General features: G+C 39.8%; 1 protein-coding gene and 1 long non-coding RNA gene across 10 annotated transcripts in view; one reads left to right on the top strand and one right to left on the bottom strand.

Moving 5' to 3' along the window:
• Positions 1-3,555, top strand: part of LOC131194655 (uncharacterized) — a 41,334-nt gene extending 37,779 nt beyond the window's left edge. Inside the window, exon 5 of the long non-coding RNA XR_009154258.1 lies at positions 1,299-3,555. This is a non-coding gene — a long non-coding RNA (uncharacterized LOC131194655). The remainder of the gene's footprint in view (positions 1-1,298) is intronic.
• The window catches only part of RREB1 (ras responsive element binding protein 1), a 190,428-nt gene that overhangs the window by 165,921 nt on the left and 2,334 nt on the right, over positions 1-22,173 (bottom strand). For all 9 annotated transcript variants that reach the window (XM_058175879.1, XM_058175885.1, XM_058175881.1 and 6 more), the window contains one exon: positions 17,583-17,625. The gene's annotated coding sequence lies outside the window, so the exon portion shown is untranslated. The remainder of the gene's footprint in view (positions 1-17,582; positions 17,626-22,173) is intronic.

The following is a 22,173-nucleotide window of genomic DNA, read 5'->3' as shown; positions in this document are numbered from 1 at the left end:
AAGCGAAGTATGCTGGGAAAGGCAGGGACTCCGATGGGTGGTCAGGCCAGCTGACAGCATCTAAAAGAGTGGTGGCGGCTGTGGCGATGGACCGAGCTAGCCAGCACACTCACAGGCGGCTTGTAAAGCCAGAGGCAGTGCCGGAGGCTGCTTCAGAGAAAGTAGGCAGGGCGCAATCAAGGAAATTCCGTGGGTCGGCAGCTGTGCCAGGTTGACTGGATTAGCCAGCGCGATCCTCATGGATCCTAATTGAGGGGCTTCTAGGTCGGAGGGATTGCCAGAGCACCTGGATTGGCCAGTGCAATGTTCAGAACGGAGCTGAGCTCCGGTGGTGGGAACACAGAGCGAGAGTTCCTGCTGCTTCTGCTTGCTCCAAAATAGCCGGTAATCGCAAGAAAATTAGTCCAAAAGTCCAGGAATGGTTTTCGATGTCCATATGTCCAGAATTGCATCTCTCTTGGGCTAGACTGAGTCGAAAACTGGAGCCAGAGAAAGAGAGGCAACTGGGCGTGGCTGAATTTTGATGACTCAGTCTCTGGGCAGAAAGAAAATCGTTGAATCCCATTCTGGGCTCTCCCGCTGTCACAAAGGAAAATGGGCATGTTACCTAGTGGAAGTTGTTTTCATTCCAAATAAACGGCTTTCATAATATAGGGTAAAATTACCCAATCCATCACATATAGTCTGTGTGTCTATGCTTCTTCCTGAATTTCTTGTACCATCACTTTGCTTCAACATTACTGTACTGCACAATTTGGATATGTAAAGTTACCCATTTGGATTCAAAATTCAATACTCAAATCTGAAATGAAATACATGTAGTTATTTATTGTACACAGTGATACCTTGATACTCATTGTTAATTGGTTTTGGGAGATGCAATGAGTACCAAAAACGATGAGTACTGAACAATTTTTTCCAATAAGGAATAATGTAGTGAGTCACAAGGCAGCTGGCACTGACAAGTTCTAGCTTGTGCATAGAGTACTAAACAAACGATAAATACCAGGAAAAAAATTTCACGACAAAATGCGTTCAGTATCAAAATCAATGAATTTCAAAGCAGTTGAATACCTATATATGCTAAATTTACAAAGACAAGAATTTAAACTGAGAAGTTTACATATATTATTAAGCCAAAATACAGTTTGTCTGTTTCTGGTTTAAAGGGATATGAAATTCATCTCTAGGAAGAAGCAATTTTATTTTTTTTGCAACAAACTATAAATTGAAATAGTGTTTAGATCTGAATCCCAAATTTCAGTTTGTACCTGATTTTTACACTCTTTTTTTCTTAGCTCTTGGCAGCAGAAATGGACATAACAAACCAGGAACTGGCTGAAGAACCCACAATTACTTTGCTCATTTGCAAGATTCAGTCTTATATAATAAGCAACATCTTAATAAAAATTGTTTTAAAATTGAGCACAACTAAAAAAAATACAGTCAGAAGACCACAAAACTTTCAAAAGGATTGTTGTGTTGTTTGAAACTTCCAAAAATGTAACAATTTGTTGGCAAACATCTTACCCTACCAACATTGTGTTTTCTTAAGGGCAGCCAATGACAAATAGACCCTATCAACAGTTTTTACAGTGACTGTACCAAGAATTATGCTATTTGCTCTTGGACAAACAAATGTCTGCATTACAAATTCAAACAGTACATATTGACAACAAAGAACTGCTATTAGAAGGTGACTACCTCACTAATCCTCCATTATTTTAAAATATACACACAGTTCATCTTCTATTCTCTATCTTGCTTTAACAATAACTTGAGACATTAGCATTCTTTCCAGTTGCAAAACCAGCAATCTAGTCTCATACTTATCTGCCATTATGAATTAAGGTAAATAACGGATGGGCTTGTTTCCTCAAGAAAAGTATCTGACACTGAAACAAAACACCAACACAATTAGGAAGGGAAGGGTTGTGCAAAGAAAGAATATGGCCCAAAAGAGATAGGCAACTCTCACAGAAAGTTACTTTCAGTACCTTATAAATACACAAGCCAATAATACATATTCAAGATGGTAGCTTGTAGACAGAGGTAGCCTGGATGTAGTTAATCACAAATCAGAAGTCAATACACAGCAATTTGAAGAATAGAAATTACTGAAGAAAATCAGACCCCAAAGGTTAGTAAGTCTCCCACTATGTTAGACTATAATCAATCATAAATGCACATTTATTCTGAAGAAATTTAACAATGAATTAGTTACTGATGGCAGTGGAATATTAATTGGTTTTTCCAACTCAATGCAATATTTATAAAAGAATATATTCATGTAATTGTTGTATTTTTAGTTACTAGGAAAAACTATTCATGAAGAAATTATGTGGTCACTAAGAGATGAAGATGACTCAATGGCACATAATCAATTAATGAAAATTTATACATAAACCAGTCCAATGTTTTGTGATGGATATATGCACAACCCTTTTTTCCCTACCTCTGCTTGGTCTAGAGGCCACCCTTAGGCATTTGGAAAGTATCATAGAACTGCTGATACCATACATGATATAACCATTGTGCACTCTTTCTGTAAAAAATAAGCAAAAGTTGCCATTGTATCCAAAAGAGTTCAGACACAATGTTTTTAAGAGCGAAATGATCTCGAGTAAACATTCCAAATCAAAATTCCCAATTATGATAGAAACACAATTCCTATAGTGAATAAATATATACAGTAGCAGCATATATACCATAATTCACCACCTGCATTCAACACTATTCTGCTAAATCATAATCACTGCATACAAAAAAAAAAGATGAACCAGATCTGGTACAATTCAAGTTATAATTCTGAGTAGGTACTCAGAATTGAGGTTCTTCCTTCTCCACTCCAGGGGAAGGTTACTGCAAAATCCCCATTTCCTTCCAATCAGCTGGGACTTGGGAGGCAGAGAATAGATGGTGGTGGGGCCAGTCAGAAGTGGTATTTATCGGTTCTCCGAACTACTCAAAATTTCCGCTACCAGTCTCCAGAACCAGACAGAACCTGCTGAATACCACCTCTGAAGTGTACCATAGACAGGAACCATGTCCAAACTTGTTTTATGAACATACTTCCATTTTCTCTAATGAAGATTCACGTTTAATGTTTGTCCAAATTTTAAAACACGCTCAGCAAAGATTTGTACTTCCTTTTGTTAAACAGTATGTATTGGCCAGAGTAATTTTGGCAACTAGAATATGGCAAAGTATTTTAAATGTGTTTGTTTTGTGCCTTTGAGTCAGTACTGACTCCTGATGACTGCATGGACCAGTCTCTGCAGTTATCTGGCAAGCTTTCAGAAGTGGTTCCCCACTGCCTGCTTCCTATGGCTGACGGAGAGTAAGTGGCCAAAGATCACACAGATGCCCAAGAACAGACTAGAACTCACAGGCCTCCAGGTTCTACAATGACTTTAACCACCACATCATTTTAATTTGGGAAAGTATATATCTACATGCATTCTTGAGAATAAGACCTAGACATATCAAACTCTTTTGAATTGCAGAGGTGGGTTTCAGCCGGTTCTGACCAGTTCTGGAGAACCAGTAGTGGAAATTTTGAGTAGTTTGGAGAATCGGTAGTAAAAATTTTGACTGGCCCCGCACCCATCTATTCTCTGCCACCCAAGTCCCATCTTATCAGGAAGAAATGGGGATTTTGCAGTAACCTTTCCCTGGATTGGGGACGGAATTGGGATTTTACAGTGTCCTTCCCCTGGAGTGGGAAAGGAATGGAGATTTTAAAGTATCCTTTCCCTGCCATGCCCACCAAGCCATGCCACGCCCACCAAGCCATGCCATGCCCACCAAGCCATGCCATGCCCACCAAGCCATGCCATGCCCACCAAGCCACACCCACAGAACCGGTAGTAAAAAAATTTGAAACCCACCATGGTGTAACCTTAGTTCAACAAGATCAATACAGAGATTATTTTCAAATTAAGTTGCAAAACACCTTTTCATATATTGATGACTTGTCTCTCTGTCTCTCTCATATATTGATGACTTGTCACGCTATGTAGTGATTCACCTTCTATAAATACCACTATTATGATTTCATTTTCAATTGAGATATTGTTTGTGTAAGATTCTTTGTTTCAAAAATGCGGATCTATATCAATGTCTGAAACCAAAGTAAAATCCAATTCAAAGCAACTGATTCATAGCCACCTTGCCATATTGTATGTATCTTCCAATGCATTTGATTAGTGATCATATATTAGATAATCAGTGTAAGGTCGAAAGGTGTGGAGAGACCTGGTCCATAGAATCACCAAGAGCAGGACACGACTGAACAAATAACATCATCATCATCCTCAATATATTTAGCATCCAACTCCATCCCAGTGCTAATAAATTATGCTTATTATATCTCTTAATAAATTCTGTAGTTCAAACTCCACATGCAGGTTCAAAATAGCATTACAACCTACATCACTTTCTAGAACACGATGCTGGCCCAGAGAATCCAACCTTAATAAGTTGGATCATAATAATAATAGTAACTTGTTTCAGTGGGAGAGCAAATATAAGGTTTTTCATTCTGAAAAGAAATCAGTAGTCACCAAATGCAAAAGGCGGCATTGAAATGATAAGGGTAAAAAGGAATGGGCAGAAGATGATCAAGTCTTTCCATCTGAACTGAGTCAGATTAAGGATTCAGCATTGTAATGGCCACAAAGCCATACTACACAGCTAGCCAAAATCTTATACGGATACTCCTCTACTTACAACCACAATTGAGCCCCAAATTTATGTTGTTCAGTGAAAGATTTGTTAAAGTGAATTTGTCCCGTTTTAGGACTTTTCTTGCCACGTTTGTTAAGTGAATCACCGCAGCTGTTAAATTGGATAACATGGTTGTTAAGTGAACCTGGCTTCTCCACTGACCTTGCTTGTCAGAAGGTTGCAAAATGACTCCTGAACACTGCAACCGTCGTAAGTATGAACCAGTTGCCAAGCATCTGAATTTTGATCACCTGATCATGGGGATGCTTCAAAGGTTGCAACTGTGAAAAACAGGCACAAGTCACTATTTTCAGTGCTGTTGTAACTTTGAACGGTCACTAAATGAACTGTTGTAAGTCGAGGACTACCTGCATTCTGATTTCATGATAATTTGACAAGACTCTAAAACAGTGATGGCTAACCTTTTTGCCGTCGTGTGCCAAAAGCGGGGGGGGGGGGGCACGCGCAGACGTGCCCACAGCCATAATTCTATGCGCCCCACCTCCCGCGGTTCTGCATGCAACCTCCCCACGCTTTTGGCACTTGATGGCATGGTAGGCCCGTTTTTTGCTCTCCCCAGGCTCCAGAGCCTGTCTAGGAGCTTGGGGAGGGCGAAAAAGGCCTTCCCTACCCCCCACCCCCAGAGGGTGAAAATGGCTCATTTGCCGACTTGCGGTCCCACCTCCAGGGGCCTCCGGGGGGTTGGGGAAGGCCGTTTTCACCCTCCCCAGGCTCCTAGAGAGGCTCTGGAGCCTGGGGAGAGCAAAAAACGGGCCTTCCAGTCCCATCAGAAGTTGGCAAATGGGGAGCCTCCAGGGGGCCTCCGGGGAGCCTCCAGGGGGGTGGGGAAGGCCATTTTTGCCCTCCCCAGACTCCTAGAGAGGCTCTGGAGCCTGGGAAGAGCAAAAAATGGGCCTTCCAGAGGTCCGTTTCCCTACTTCTGCGTGGCCCAGAAGGCCCCAAAATCAGGAGGAGCTCACATGCCCATTGATATGGTTCCATAGGTTCGCCATCACGCCTCTAAAAGTTTGAGTTATCATCAGCTGGCCTCATGAATTTTTGGATTTTGTTAAACTCAGAACTGTTTAAGAGCAATTTAGAAATTTTGTGGAAGAAATTTCTTGTAAGAAAGTTCTTTGAAATATACTATGTACAGAGAACCCACTCAGAAAACAAATCTCCTTGGATTGCAGTCATTTTGGTATAGGCAGCAGTGTAGACAGTAAGGTTATTTCAACAAGATAACTCAAACTATCTCTCAGTCGTTGATGCTACACTGATAGACATCAACTAAAGCAGCGGTTCTCAACCTGTGGGTCGGGACCCCGTTGGGGGTCGAATGATGATTTGCCAGGGGTCGCCTAAGACCATAGGAAATATGGGAAGTATACTTGCAAGTCGAAGAATCGCGCTCCAATGGTTGACTCCACAACCCAGCTGCAGGCTCTTCAAATCGCTAGCCAAATTCAGCTTCAGGCGCGATGAATTAAAAAAGAGAGAAATCTTTGCTCTGATGTCTCCCTCTCAAGCCTGCTGCAATCACTCCCAATCGCTAGCCTAATCTGGCTTCAGGCGCGTTAAACTTAATAGAAGAGGAGTCTCCGCTTTAATGCCTCCATCTTCAAGGCAATTGCAAGCAGTTCAGATCGCTAGCCAATACGGCTTCAGGCGCGATAAATTCAAAACGAAAATAATTTTATAGTTGGGGTCGCCACATCGTGGGGAATTGTATTAAAGGGGTCACCACATTGTGGGGAATTGTATTAAAGGGGTCGCCACATCGTGGGGAATTGTATTAAAGGGGTTGCCACATCGTGGGGAATTGTATTAAAGGGGTCGCAGCACTATAAAGGTTGAGAACCACTGAACTAAAGTCTTCAACAAGGCTTACAGGGGGTTGCAACTACATTCCCAAGAATCTACACTCCTGATACTTCAGAGAAACTTCAATCTCACTCAACATTTCTATCCAAATAGCAGATTTCCTGACTCACAGAGTAAGTCTTGCCTGGATTAAACTTCAGCTTGTAAATACTCATCTGACCCAAAATAGCCTCCAAAAATCTGTTGAAGAATGCTAGGATTCTACTTAGGATTTCTAATTTGAAAATGGAAGAACTTGCTCAAGTTACTTTCCGGCAGATCAGGAATATGCAATGTTCATCAGCTCAAAGACCATACCTGGATTTGCATAGCGTGCTTAGGGTCATACTTCCAAAATAGACAAACAAAGGATCCAAATTAAGCTTGGTTTAAAGGATGACACTGGAATTTTATACTTCTGCAAAACTTAAATGTATCCATTTTTCCTTTTAAAAAAGCAATTCAAATTCCCAAATGCATAAAATTAGCCCAATTGTGCAGGGGGGAGCTCTGAAGTATAGATGAGGGCTACTCACATATTTTAAACCCTTGATGTTTGTGGTAACAAAAGAATAGGATGGATCTTCAAGGCAATTCAAAGCTGCAGAACTGAGCTCTAGCCTCAGCTTCTAAAGTAAAATATTATCAAACCCCAGTTTGTTTTTATATTAACTGTTATTGTCCATAATCATTCTCAGTTGTTTTCATGCGTAATCTCAAAGGGTACTCTGCTCAATAGATTACCCTTAACATACTGCATTTGGGGAACTACTGAAACCATTTTAATACTGTATCATGCAGTATCACTTGACCGAGAAGGATATGTTAAGAGATGATACTAAAGGCAGGAGAACTAGACAGCTGCCCACCTTCCACTTTTCTACATTAAGTCTTCTACTCTTGTGTTCAAGGTCTTTTCTACCCTCAAAATCTAGTCAGAAAGTAGACTGAACTGAATCCAAACATTTTGTATCAAGTTAACTGTTAGGATCTCACTAGAACTAGAATAGCAATGACAACTATTCAAAACCAAATTGCCAAAATCTTAAGCTTTGGCATCCTTTATGTAGCCATATTCTTTCCACTTCAGAATTTTTTTTTCATTATAGAAATGCAACTGATAACATACAGTATTGCTGGATTCAGCTGCACCACCAAGTGTCCATACAGAACTCAATGCAGCAGAAGGGATTGATGAATAATATTCCATTAGCAAACAAAATATAAAGTGTAAACCAGGTGACCAGCATAGCCCATATACCTGCAATAAATAATCAACACACAATGGCATAGAGAATTCCAAATCTACATAGTGATATAAATATTTCATTCTGTTGCCTTTTGGTTCTACAGCAGAATTTTCAGCGACCGACATACTTAAGCGAATCTGAAAGGTATATGCAGGGTATGGCAGGCCATCAAATGTCTACAACATGGATTGCTTAACAACTTCCACACCTGCCCACAATCTTTACACTGGATGCCCTACTTTAATGCATGTGCTGAAATCAAGATGTGTTCTAAACTGGAGGGCATACTTGGGTATGTAAGAACCTTTTTCTCATATAACTAAAGACTAGTTGCAACAATGACCAAAAAAAAATCCTTGGAGTCAAGCTTGATTTGGGGCAATTACATGGGTACTTCTATGTACTTTTCTTTTTCTGGTTTTTTTCAACTTCCCAATCTAGTCAACCATCTTGCTCCCTCCCATTTTTTTTTCTAGATCTAATTTTGTTTAGCTTTCTTGAAATCAGCCAAGATTGGTGAGTTGTAGCCACCTGCTGCTGTAACACTAGGCCTTTACAGGAAAGAAATCCAGTGGATTGTAGTTTATTTGATAAGCCAAAACTAAGAAAATGGTGGATCAATAAAACTGCAAATCAATCAATAAAAAGAGGAAGGAGATTAGTATCACTTCTTACAGATATTAAGGCAAAAAGTAGTGAGACAGAGAAAAATTACCCAGCTATGAAAGTGGTAGCTACAGTATTATCAGGGGTGGTAGCTACAGTTCAGGGGTGTCAAACCTGTGTTATCACAGTGTGGACCTTCGTGGGGGAAAAACTGGGGGTGGGAGAGGCCAGCACATGACGCATCCGGCCCACGGGCCACAAGTTTGATACCCCTCATCTAGTTCACACATTACACTAAACCATAACATGGTCTGTTTTGCTATAACTTAGAACATGATTCCAACCAATGATAAACCATAGTTAAGCCATCACAGCTTCATACAACAGGAGACCAAGCTTCTAAAACTATAAAACTCCTGTCTGTAGTTTCCTAGGTTTAATATACATGAGGGCGGAACACACAAAGTAAATGCTTGAGCAGATTCAGAATTAAATTTGCTACAGCCATGAGAAGGCTTACATACTAGGAATTAATATAACAATCAGACATGTGTTATTTGGTGTTCTTCCCCCCACCCCCCCCAAATTAAACAATTTGGTACAAGATTTTTTCCCCTAGGGAAAAGAAGCATCTGCTGACAACCACAAAGCAAGAACAAAAAGCATTCTTATTGCTGAACCTCATTTACAGAATTACACTCTTAAATAAAACTCCAGTGGATTAAAGGTAGCAAAAATGCCATCGGAAATGTTCTGTTAATCAGAGTTCTTCCATCTTTTCACTTCGATTTTATACTTCCTGTTATCTTGTTGCACATAGCAGACTGATCTAAAACACTGGTCTAAAAGTATCATTTTTCCCAGCCAGTATAGTCCATGGCTGTGCTAGCTAGAAATTATAATACAACACATCTATATGACTTGGGAAAGACTTAGAACAAAACTGTAAGCACAAAAATACAATACTAACCACTGTTGTTGTTTGCAAAACAAAAATATTTTCCAGGAAAGCAAACTGTTTAGAGCAGTGTAAAAAAAAGTTTCTCTCAGGACCTTGTTTCACTTTTAAAAATTAGGGAAGACCCCCCACAAAGAGTTTTGTTTATGAGTTATATTTATTGACATTTATCACATTGAAAATTACATTTGACACATTAGCTGCCACTATGCTTCTCACAAGTGTTTGAGGGGACTTTAATATTATATTCTTTTTCAACATAGGCTGACAAATAATTTTCATTTTGTAGATCCCTGAGTGGATCTTGAGGGGGGGGTCTACACTTTAAGAAAGACTGGTTTAGAGAGAATACACAGAGAGCAACCTTATTAAAGGAGACAGCCATCCTCCATGAACTGACATGGAATACTTAAATGCCAAGCAGAACACAGCAGTTTTAATTATAATCCCTTTGTGACAATTCTTTTTTTTTTTTTTCAGTAGGGCTTGGCACATCCCAACAAGTTTGGCCAATAATCAGGGATTATGGAACTTGTAGTCTAGACTGAGCAAATGGAAAGAATGCCTGTGATGCCTTTAATAGCTATTTAGAAGAGTGGGCACATAGGAGGAACAACATAAACAAAATTCTCCCTTGCTTTTGCCTTTATAGAGGGTTACCTTTATTTGGAAATAACAAATCTCAGTGATGTCAAGAGAAATAAAGCACAATTATTGAAGGAAGTAAATAACCAAGCACAACTATAATACCTTCATTCATCTCTGTGCAGGAATACTCTGCAAGTCCCACTGCAATCAATTACAAAATGTTCCATAGATTATGTGAAGCAACCACCATAATCATGAAGTTAATAGACAGAGTATTAAATTTCGGTGAGTCATCTGGAACCAATAGATCATATGGAACTACAGTTCTAAAATTAGGGATGAGAGCTTCCTCCAACCACCACGACACCTCTTACAAAATACAAAAACTGAAGCAACCGAGGATCCAAGTTGGTGTAGCGGTTTTCAAAACATTTGGCCTAAATGGAAACTTGGTCTTCATTGCCATCTGATGTGAGGTTCCCGTTGACCAATGTGATACAGGTAGTCCTCAACTTACAACCACAATTGAGCCCAAAATTTCTGTTGTTAAGTGAGACACTGGTTAAATGAGCTTTGGCCCATTTTACGATCTTCCTTGCCACCGTTTGTTAAGTGAATCCCCGCAGTTGATAAATCAGTAACCCGTTTGTTAAATGAATCTGGCTTTCCCATTGATTTTGCTTGTCCGAAGGTTGCAAAAGGGGATCACTTGAAGTTGGGACACAGCAACCATCATAAATATGAGTCACATGAGTCAAGCATCTGAATTTTGATCACATGGTCATTGGGATGCTGCAAAGGTCTCAATTGTGAAAAATGGTCATAAGTCACTTTTTCCAGTGCTGTTATAACTTTGAATGGTCACATAACAGTTGTAAGTCAAGGACTACCTGTAGGTGACTTCAAGCACCAGGTTAACTCATGATTTAACCACGGTCTACTGAATAAGCCACAAAAATCTAAGCCAGTATGTTATGCTAAGCAATGAGTATTATGGTTTAATACACTGTGACCTTAATACAAGAGGCTCCAAATAACCTGCAATACCTAATTTGTCCTTAAAAAAAATAGGATGCTACCATATTGCCTTTCAGACTCAGACAATACATTCTTGCACTGCAAATGAAATCATTTTCAAATGGTAACCAGAAAAGAATAATGTGTCTTGTTCCATGAATTTTTTTGAATTCTTAAACAAGGCTGCAGTGGTCCAGTGCTGACAAAGTGTTATAACATGAGGTTACATTACTAATTCTTCCAGAACAGACCAATACCACAATGTGTCTACACAGGTTGCAACCACCTAAGAAGGGATATAAGCTCGTATCCCAGCCTGACTTTGACAAGCAAAAACAAGTCCAGCCATGATCTGGATTTGGGATGGAAACAGAAGTGCCTTGCATATTCCCAGCAACCAACTGCCAAGTTCATAAATGCCCTGTAATTTTTGTGAACTTCATTAAATCATGCACAATATGAAAAATCCAAAGATATACAGCATTGTGCCTATCGATGCAAAACAAAAGAACAGAACCTGGACACATGAAAGTCATGTGCTTCAAATCCTCTAAACTCTTTCCCATATATTTTAAGAGGAAACTCAGCATCATTAACTTGCAAATTGTCTTTGTTGAGGGACAATTACATCTCTAATATGTTAACCAATTTACCTATTAATTCCCAGGAAGCTACATTCTGCAGCTTAAAAATTTTTGTTTTGCTTTTTCCATCAAGCAGTTCAGCTCATCTCTGTAGCCTTGAACTTAAATTCATTAAAATAATAGTAAAGGACTCATGAGATGACTGTTGGCTGAATTAGTTCATCTTCCAATGCCACGGCACAAGTATAGGAACCAATCCACTCTTAAGTTATCGTAGCAGTTTTTTTCAGCTTCAGCAACAAAGCTGCAGAAAAGCATTTATAAAAAAGGGTTAAAAAAAATCAGCTAGAGAAGTCAGGGAGAGGAGCACATTGAAGTATGACTTTACCTATACGTTTGGTTAAATATAAAAAATGCAAAATTCAGAAACACGGACCAATTAGTCTAGGCCTTGGCATTATCCATTCCCTTTCTTATTAATTATTGTAAGATGTTCGCAAAAGAAAGACAAAATTTTCCCCATGTAACGGACAAGCTACTGAGGCTGTCTGAGGTAATGCAGCATTAACACTGCTTAATCATCCTTTTGACAATTAGGAAAACGATTATCAATTTGCACATACAAGACTTACCTCCACCTTTTCAATTTTTTCAGCCGGCATTTTATGGCCACAGGGCAAGAAAAGACCCTTATTTTAATTTTTGCCATCTTTATTGTCTTGTGGAATGGCTTTATATTATATTTACTTCTTTGTCTGATGTACAGGTAAGTCCTCAACTTACAACCTCAACAGAGCCCAAAAAGTTCTGTTGCTAAGTGAGACAATTGTTAAGTGAGTTTTGCCCCGTTTTACGACTTTTCTTGCCACAGTAATTAAAGGAATCACTGTAATTATTAAGGTAGTGACACGGTTCTTAAATGAATTTTCTCTTCCCCATTGACTGTGCTTCTCCAAAGGTCACAAAAGGTGATCACATGACCCTGGGATGCAGCAACCATCATAAATATGAGACAGGTGCCAAGCATCCAAATTTTGAGGATGTGGCCATGCAGATGCTGCAGCAATCGTAAGTGTGAAAAATGGTCACAAGTCACCTTAAGTGCCGTTGTAGCTTCAAATGGTCACTAAACAAAAGGTTGTAAGTCAAGGACTACCTGTAAGTACAATACCATACTACTGAAGATTTATTGTTATTGGTTGTATCTCAGCTCACTATTTATTTTTATTTATTTATTTATAATTTAATTTCTATACCGCCCTTCTCCCGAAGGACTCAGGGCGGTTTACAGCCATATTAAAGCACGAATATAAATAACAAATTTAAAAAGAATTAAAAACAAATATTTAGTAGGTCAAATCAACTAAAACGGTCATAGACCGACATAAAACCCCTTTAAAATTACAATTAAAATACACTTAGGCTAGTCCCGCACGATGAAATAATAAAGTCTTCAGTTCACGTTTGAAAGTCCAGAGGTCGGGGAGTTGGCATAACCCCGGAGGCAGCTCATTCCAAAGGGCTAGTGCTGCCACAGAGAAGGCTCTCCCCCTGGGGGCCGCCAACCGACATTGTTTGGTCGACGGCACCCTGAGAAGGCCCACTCTGTGGGAGCGCACAGGTCTTTGGGAGGCTATCGGTGGCAGAAGGCAGTCTCGTAGATAACCCGGTCCTAAGCCATGGAGCGCTTTAAAGGTGGTCGCTAACACCTTGAATTGCACCTGGAAGGCTACCGGCAGCCAGTGCAGGCCACGCAGGATAAGCATATTGTTTTATGCTTTGTGTTCTCCCAGGAGAAATGCATCATTATCCTTCACCTCAGTGCCCAAATCTAAGAGGAGGAAAGGAAGTGATCAGAGCCTGCAAAGCGGGTAATGGAGGCTGTAAGAGAACCAAGCCATTGAAAAGATCATTGCTCTGATAGCAGAAGCACCAAGGTTCAAATCTTGGCAACTACAGTTGAAAATCCCGCATAGTAAGTCACCAGGAGGACAGAAAAAACAAAACTGCTGTGTGCAAATGCAGCTGTCAAACCAACCGGATAGTTGTCGGTTTTGATAAGCAGTAGTGATGCCTCTAATGGAGCATCCAGGAATGTCCACAAGGGGAAGACTGCCAAAAATCAAGATGGCAGCTGCAATTGTATGATCAAAGCCCCACCCTTTCTTTAAATGTGTAACATAACACGCAAGCAACATCTGGGAAAGTCAAAATAAAAAGAGACAAGGCTCCAATTACCTGGTCCTGCCTGCCATCTTGACTTTTATGACCTGCTTCCTGTGGAAACCTCTGATGCATTTTTGAGCTAGACAGCATTAACAATTAGCACCCAGTTTCCAAATCTCCGCTGAAACTTAAATCTGAACTAATGTTATTTTAGCCATGTTGTTCTCACTCCATTTATAGAATTTGTTTGCTAATTATAATTGAGGAATGTAATGGTCTACTTTCTGTACAGCACCAAACCACAATTTTACTAACCATGATTTGTGGAGGAAACAGCTGTCATAAGCAACGATTTACAAACCACAATGCTTTAGGATCACCCTACATGCTAAGCCAAAATCAAGCAACTTCATTGTGAATATGGGAATTCAGTCAAGCTTTTCACACTAACAAGGGCAACCCACTTCCGTGTATGCACAAAGATGTTCTCTAAGGAAAGGAGAACTTCTAATAAAAGTTACTCTTGAAATAATACACAAAGGAAGAAATTAGTAGTCATATGAATATTAGTTTCATATGACTACTTATGAAATAGCCTTTTAAATTGTTGGATAAATATCCTAGCTAAGCAAAAACTAATACTGAGGTTACCTCCCATATGGAAATTTATTCAGATTGGCCCCAATAAAGGACCATTTCTCAGAATGGGGCTGTTAATATAAAAATCCGCTAGAGAAACAAAATTTCTACAATCTTGAAAATAGCTTTTAAGCACGTTATGTTACTATTTCTGGTAACTCTTAGTAGACTTTTGCTGATTAATATTGAATGATGAATTTTTACACTTTGATAAAGGATGAGATATTGGAAGAAGAGATTTTTTTTAAAAAAAGTGAAATATTAGTGAAGGCATTAAGTCACTGAAATACTTTCATACTTGAGGAAAGAGGGAGGCGTCAAATTTATAAATCTTTTCTTTTTTTCTTTTTCACTTCCCATACTTGTCTTTACTTTCTTTTAATTTGTATTAGTTTTTTGCCTTTGTACTTATAAACATTAATAAAATTATTTAAAAAATAACTTTAAGGATGTTACATATGACATTCCACAGCTGATACCTGCAGATGTCCTGGCCTATAATTTCATTACCCCAAATAAATTGCCAGGCCAACTATAGAGAGTAAGAATTTTAACCTGGAGGTGATCTAGTTGGGGAAAACCATTGTGGCTTGCTGCCCAAATAGTATAAATTTGTGAATGACTGAACATGGGTGAGAAAAAAAGGAACATGCTTTCAAAAGACTTCCTTAGATTTACTAGACATACCGGAGACATAGCAAAATCTGATGCTGAATTAAAAGTGATTATTTTTAAATTCGCAAACTACGAATCTGTCCCTAATACAAATAACCATTTGCGTGGGGAGATGCAATGCAGACCCTGGCCTAAAGCAAAGGGAAAGAAAATAGCTTCAAAGCAATCCATAATCCTCTTCTGGGTGTCCTTAACCTAACAATGCTTGTCTGGGGGGTTTCAATTGCTACCCTTGGGTCTTGTTGGTATTACCCCCTTGGAAGTCTGGAGGTGAATCCTTCTTAAAACTATTCAGCTACCCTATCTCAGAGGCCCTCCAATTCCCTTAACAGGACTTACTTGAATAACATTGAATAAACAATCCCCACCCATCACCTACTTCTTTTGTCCACAGCTCCTATTCAGAGAACTACCTTTATTGACTGCAAAGCAGGTTTGCATGAAAAACTGGAGAGGTAGTTAGAACCAGATGCACTAGAATGACTTCCATCCTGCTGGAGGCAACAAAATCCACAGGTTCTTCAGCTACAGAGAGAGAGATTGGGTGTAATTCCAGAATCATTGCCCTCGCCAGGAGACATGGATCTGCGTGATTCAACTAGCAAGCCTGACCTTTCTCAGTTAGCTTATGCTCAGTCATTTTCCACTGCACTAAATCCAAACTGCACAATACCCTACCTCGTATATACGTGTGTACAAATGCACAGTGCAGCACATCAATAATGCTTGGGCCTCAATCTCTAGCAAAACTCTGTAATATTTCAGGAGAGCTTGAAGTTCCATAACTTTGATCAGAACAGCCTCAAGAAGATTCATAAAGAACAAAGGCAAGGTTGCTTCAGTTAAGCTACCACACCACAGCTGTTGCCATCTTATGAATTGCTACCTTCAAAGTGCTGTCCTTTTAATACCAACAAGGAAGTGAAACAGGGATGGCTTTTGCAACCATGTTCAGTTACTCCAATAACTCTTGAGTTACTCCAGTAACTCTTGGTTTTTAATGGCCTTCATTCAAAAGTGAATCTTTAACACACATGGATGCTTTCTTTACAACTAGAGGTAGTCCTCGACCACAATTGAGCCCAACATTTCTGTTGCTAAGTGAGACATTTGTTAAGTGAGTTTTGCCCTGTTTTACAACCTTTCTTTGCACAGTTGTTAAGTGAATCACTGCAGTTCTTAAGTTAGTAACACAGTTGTTAAGTGAATCTGGCTTCCCCATTGACTTTGCTTGTCAGAAGGTCATAAAAGGTGGTCACATGACCATCATAAATATAAGTCAGTTGCCAACCATTCAAATTTTTATCACACGACAATGAAGATGCTTCAACGGTCAATTTTTTCACTGATGTTGTAACTTTAAACGGTTACTAAATAAACTGTTGTAAGTCGAGAACCACCTGTACATAAATTGCCCCCTAAGGCTGCCCCAAACACTACACTTGTGTTCATCATCTTTCAGATAAGCTGATTTCCTGAACAAATTAAAAGCTCATCTTTCACACATCTAACTTTTTCCTATATAGCAGCACCTTTTCATACAATATCTCCATACCCAGGTAACAGCAAGAAAGCAAATTCCAAATATCCTTAACCCCGCGCAGTAAAAATAAACGATTTAGCTTTTATCAATCCTCTCGTGCCTACTCCCAAATAATATTTTCCAATCCAGCAAATTATTTGACAGGTTATGATTTTGAAAGAAATTCACAAACACTCTATACATTATTGTTATTTTTGTTGGCAATAGCTAGAGAGGGGAAGGTAAAAGTAGCACGTATTTTAGGAAAAGAGATAAAAAAGGGGCATTTTTTATTTATGTGCAACAATGGCAATTTCTCAGCTATACCCACGGTATATAAATGCTACTAACACAGGAAAAAAAAAAAAAACAACATTTTCCCCACTTCTTTATTCAAGTTAAACCATATTTAAAAGTAAAAACAGTAGTTTAAACATTGCATAAATCTGGTCTCTATTATGTTTTCCTCTACCATTATCATATGAAATTGTCAATTACTTTGCTAGGTCTTCCACTGTTTCAAATCTCGTTTTCATTGTTTTTATCGTTGCCATCAGGGCTAGAAGCCCCACAACTTCTTAGGAAATTCTGTAGGCAATTAAAGAGCCATATAATGTTTTGTTTAAAAGATATAAGCAGTTCCTTGCTGGATTGGACCCTTGGCCCATCTAGTTTAGTAGTCTGTTCTCACAGTGGCCAACCGACTGCAGCATTAATAAATATCAATACAGAAAATGTTAACATCAATAAGAATGAAGTCATTTTAAAAAACACGCAAGAGACTTTGTCATATACCATAACCATCTATTCATTCAGAATTACTGGTCCCCATAATATTTTCTTACAAATTCTCACTTTTGCCATTCTCAAAGGGAGGAATGGAGAATCCCTTTTTTTCCATCCCTCTTACATGTTTTCTCCTTTATATACTCATTTTTAGAAAGATCTTTAAGAAAAGATGAATAGAAACTTAAAGCAATTCCTACCCTTTCTAAACTTCAAACTGCTCTTCAGAAAAGCACTTTATATCTGTAAAAGAGAAAGAAAAAAATCAAGTTATAATAGTCAGGTGCAATGTAAAAAATTCTGTTAACCAACTGGGCAAAAGTAAAAGAATTAAGAAAACCAACTTATTTTTCTTTAGTTTGAATGCCGGAGATCAAGCAATACAAAAGAACAGACTTAAATCATACACAAAAATGGGAAGAACCCAAAATACTACTATATTGCCGTTTTACTTTCTCCACCCATCTTACATCTGGTTGAGGGAGAAAAATTATATCCCACCTGTGCTTCAAAACTCACGTGGGTCAAGGAGTCTAGAGGACAGAACCAAAAAAAAACAAAAACCCAAGAATTTCATAAGATTTGTTGTTTTAATTGTTAAAAAAAGCATTTGGAAAACACCAACTTCCCATTCAAAGACATATTTAGACTTTTCTGATAAGTGATCCCCAGTATTCCAAAATTGTTCTTGGATGGAAGCATGCCAAGTTGCAGTTTGCATTGAAACTACTACCCTAGTAACTAGGGCAACTATCTCACAAATCCTTGAGAGACAGCTTCACCAAAGTCTTCTGTCCTAACTATCTTCTGGAATTGGGAGTGGGTAACCTTCCCTAGCAGGCCCATACAAAGCCCTTCAGAAATCTTCTGCAAGATCAAGAGTGGAATTTTTTCCTCTCCAGCCATCTGCTGGGGGTGGATGGGAAGGCGAATAAAAAGTTAAGACAGAAACAATATGCTCCCCCACCCACCTAGGATTCTGGCCTCACTTTGAGGCAACAGAGCCTGGTCCAAAAAAGGTACTCACTACCCAGTCTTCTAATATTAGGTTCATGATGTCAAGTTTCTATAAGATTTTTCTTTTATAAAGGCATTGTTTAAAGTGTGTCATACCATTGCAAATTTTTAAGCAAGGAAGTATCCCTTGTTTCTTTTTTAGTATAGTACTTTCTCTTGACATTGCTTTCCAAATAAAAAAAATCTCATTTCAGGAACCAAAAGACAGGTCATACACTCACTACATATAAGAAACCCCCTTGTACATTTATTTACAGTAATTTAGAATTTTCTAATGCTCCAATACTGGAACAATGCTCCAATGAATTTTCCAATGCACTGAAAGTTTTCAAAAAGAAATTAGACAACCGAAATCGTATATGATTTCCTGCCTGAGTAGTGGGGTTGGACGAGAAGATCTCTAAGGTCCCTTTCAACTGTTATTATTCTGATTCCTAAATGACTTTCCAATGTAAAATATTGCCATGTTGGGTGGTGTTTTGCTAGCTCTTCCAGTAGATGTATCATTATACAATTCAATTAATTAAAATGTTGGACAATTGCATTTCATTGACAAAAAGAAGCAAGACAGTGAAACCCTGATAGATGCAGTTGGGTTAATTTTAGCATCTGTTTAGCTGCTTAGCAACACTTATCCTATGACCTTCTATGCACCACCTACTTTCACAAAGGATAATAAGTACAACCTGAGAGATCTAGCAAGGATACCTAGTTTTCACTAGCTGTGACCAGTATAAACATCACTTTGCACTACAAGGGGAAAAAAACCAATGTTGTTGAACAATATATTTCTTCAATAATGGAAAGGGGATACTGGAATGTAAGCTTATCAAGTAAGTGATGAAAACCCATAAAACTCCTGAAAAAGGTAGAGGGAGTTTTTAAGCACACCTTCTGCCCCAGGCCAAAACAAGATTATCAAAGCCACCAGCTATACAAGGAGGACTTTTGGTTTTTGCATCTGAAAGTTTTACTTCAAAGAATTCTCGGCCCTCAAAATACAAAATAAGTGATGTAACAATGCAGGGATGAAAGCATCTCCTGCTCAAGATGAATTAGAATCAAGCTACATTCAACTTTTTCAAACTACTTGACTTTTAGAGAGCAAAATCAAAAGTGTTCTTATCCTGAAATATTGCTTTAAAATAGAAATTGTAAGAGTTAAGAGTGAAATAGCAATTAAAATGCAAGTTCATACAAATTGCAAGTAACTGAAATGGCATGCATTATTTTCCTAAGCAAAATGATATGCAAAACTGTATTTTTCCTGCTTAAATATACTGCTGGAACTGAGACATGCACACACACACACACACACACACACCAAACATCAGTTTGGGGGGGGGGCAATTGCACTAAAACAAATAAAACCATTAGGTGCATCTTAAAGCAAAGGATGAAAAGAAATGTTGTGGTAACTTGATTGATTGGATGATGGAGCCATGCTGTTTCTGAGTTTCTAACACACAAAAGAGTCTTTTCTAAAGGATGTACATAACACCAGTTAATGCTAATGGGCATTACATACACACATCAAGAAAAGACTATACCCCTAAGCCTTCAAACAGGAAAATAAAACAAATATGGCTTGTGTGATCATGAGTCACTAGGTACCTCACTCTTTCTCTTGTATATGCACACAGACATTGATCTTTGAGAACTGGGACCACTGTTAACCTTTTCCAAACTCTTCTAGGCTGTCCAAAAATACAATTTTAATAGCCATCTTACTGATAAAGCCTTTAAAATTGGTGAGGCAACTGCTATCAGAAGAATTTAATGAGTTACCCAAAATACCACCAAGGCTGGTTTTCAGATCAAAAGGAAATCATTCTGGTCCTGTTTACAACATTCACACCGATGCAATTCACATTCACCAACTACATTCACTGCAACTCAGCTTGTTTAAAAGGCAAAGCAGTCACAAGAATAGGACAAGTGAACCAAAATTGCCACATCATAGATCTACTCAGTGCAAAAAGAGCACCAGATTTACTGAAAATACACTGGTAATCTGTCCCTTCCCTCCTCCACCCATAATTGTTTTCCCTCCCCCATAAAAAACATATATATTTTAAAATGGCAGAGATGTAAGCCAAGATTTTGGGACAGGCCAGTGAGTTTTTTTAAAACTTATGTCTACCCCTCCCCCTCCAGAAGTGTGTCCTCCGGTGCTGGTTTTATGTGTTGTGAAGTTGCGGTGGAATAGGGGCTGCTCATCAGGATCTGGCCTCTAGCTCTATCTTCTAAACTGAGCCACAAGGAGCCACAGAGGGCAAAATCTGCTGAGCCAGGAGAAACGCCTGCCCTCCCCTTTTATAACCTATCAAGGATGCATTGCAGAGCACTCCAGAGAGGGAGAGAGATAGTGTAACGGGGAGGTAAGAGGGGGTGGGAAAGAGAGCAAGCGCAGAAGCCAGGGAGGGAGATGGTGGGGGGAGCCAGAACAAACTTATCAACGGACATGACAAAGTTCAATCCACCTCCACCATCAACAGGCTGCCGCTACAGCAGCATTAGCAAGCAGAAGCAGCAGCAGCAGCAGGCGGCTCCTCCCTCTACTAAGTTTTCAGCATCTCCAACTCGCCTCCTCTGCCCAGCAACGAGATGCGTTTCGCCTGTTGCACAACTGCTGGAAACGGACGAGGAACTGATGAGAAGCTCAGCAGCAGGAGCAGCAACCACGTTTCCCGCGGCTGCTGTTCTTTCCTCCCTCCCTCCCTCCCTCTCTCCCGGGCCGCCCCTCGTTAACTGTGGGCAGGGAGCAGCAAAAGTCAGCGGCGGCGGCGAAGTTTTAAGATCCAGCGTCCCGAAGCAGCCAGCAGCAATTTTTTTTTTTTTGCAGCCTCACTTTGTTTGCTTTTACAAACTGGAAGGGAGCGAAGGGGTGGGGTGGGGTCTGTAGAGAACGAAGGATCAGGCCGACCTTTCGCTTAAGCGCTCAAAGAAAGGAGGAACTGTATCCCTGTCTGTCAAGTCAAGAAGTGTGGCGGGGGGGGGGATATTCCGATCTGCAAGGGGCGTGGGAGAGGAAAGCCTTTCCCCCGCTTCTTAGCAACGTTTAAGGTCGCAGCTTCCTAAGAGACGAGTCCCGACTAGTCTGCATCAACACGTACCAGAACTGGGGGGGGGGGGAAAGGGAGGGAGGGAGGGAGAAGGAAAGAGGGGGAGTTTTTTGCAATTCGTTTTAGATGTAGCGATCGGAAAGATGTGAGGGGGTGGGGGCCGTTTCGGCGATGGGTTGAAAGGCGGTGAGTAAGGAACCACAGATCTGGACCACTCTTTTAAGATGTTAAAACTTCGCTCGTTTAAGTAAAAAGCAGAAAGAGAACGCGCGACCCGTTTTCCTGGTTTCGGATACATTCGGGCGCTTTTCCTGTACTCGTGACAATGCGAATGTGCGCTTCCTTCTATGATCCATACCCAGAGAGAGAGAGAGATGTCTGTCCAGTTGACACGGCATACGTGGGGGGGAGGGGGGAAAGGAGGCGATCTCCTCTTTCTCTCTTCCCCAAAAACTTTCTGGGAAATTCAGAAAGGGCGTTAAGGGCTCTTGATGGTGCCTGGCACCTTCCCTGGAAGGCCAAGGAAAAAGTCAGAGAAGCTGGCATGATCTCGGTAAAAGCTCCTACCTCCCACTTCCCCGCCCAGGGTGGAGGGGAGGGTAGTGAAGGGGAACGAGAAGTACCGAACTGCGAATTAAAAAGACACACACATAACACAGATGCTTCCAGCGAGCGCCCTAAAACAAGGCGGAAAAGTTAGCAGCAACAG

The sequence above is a fragment of the Ahaetulla prasina genome, chromosome 3, assembly GCF_028640845.1.
Source record: "Ahaetulla prasina isolate Xishuangbanna chromosome 3, ASM2864084v1, whole genome shotgun sequence".
Classification (NCBI taxonomy): Eukaryota; Metazoa; Chordata; class Lepidosauria; order Squamata; family Colubridae; genus Ahaetulla; species Ahaetulla prasina.
The sequence above is the reverse complement of the archived record's forward strand: the minus strand, read 5'-3'. Positions and strand labels throughout refer to the sequence as shown.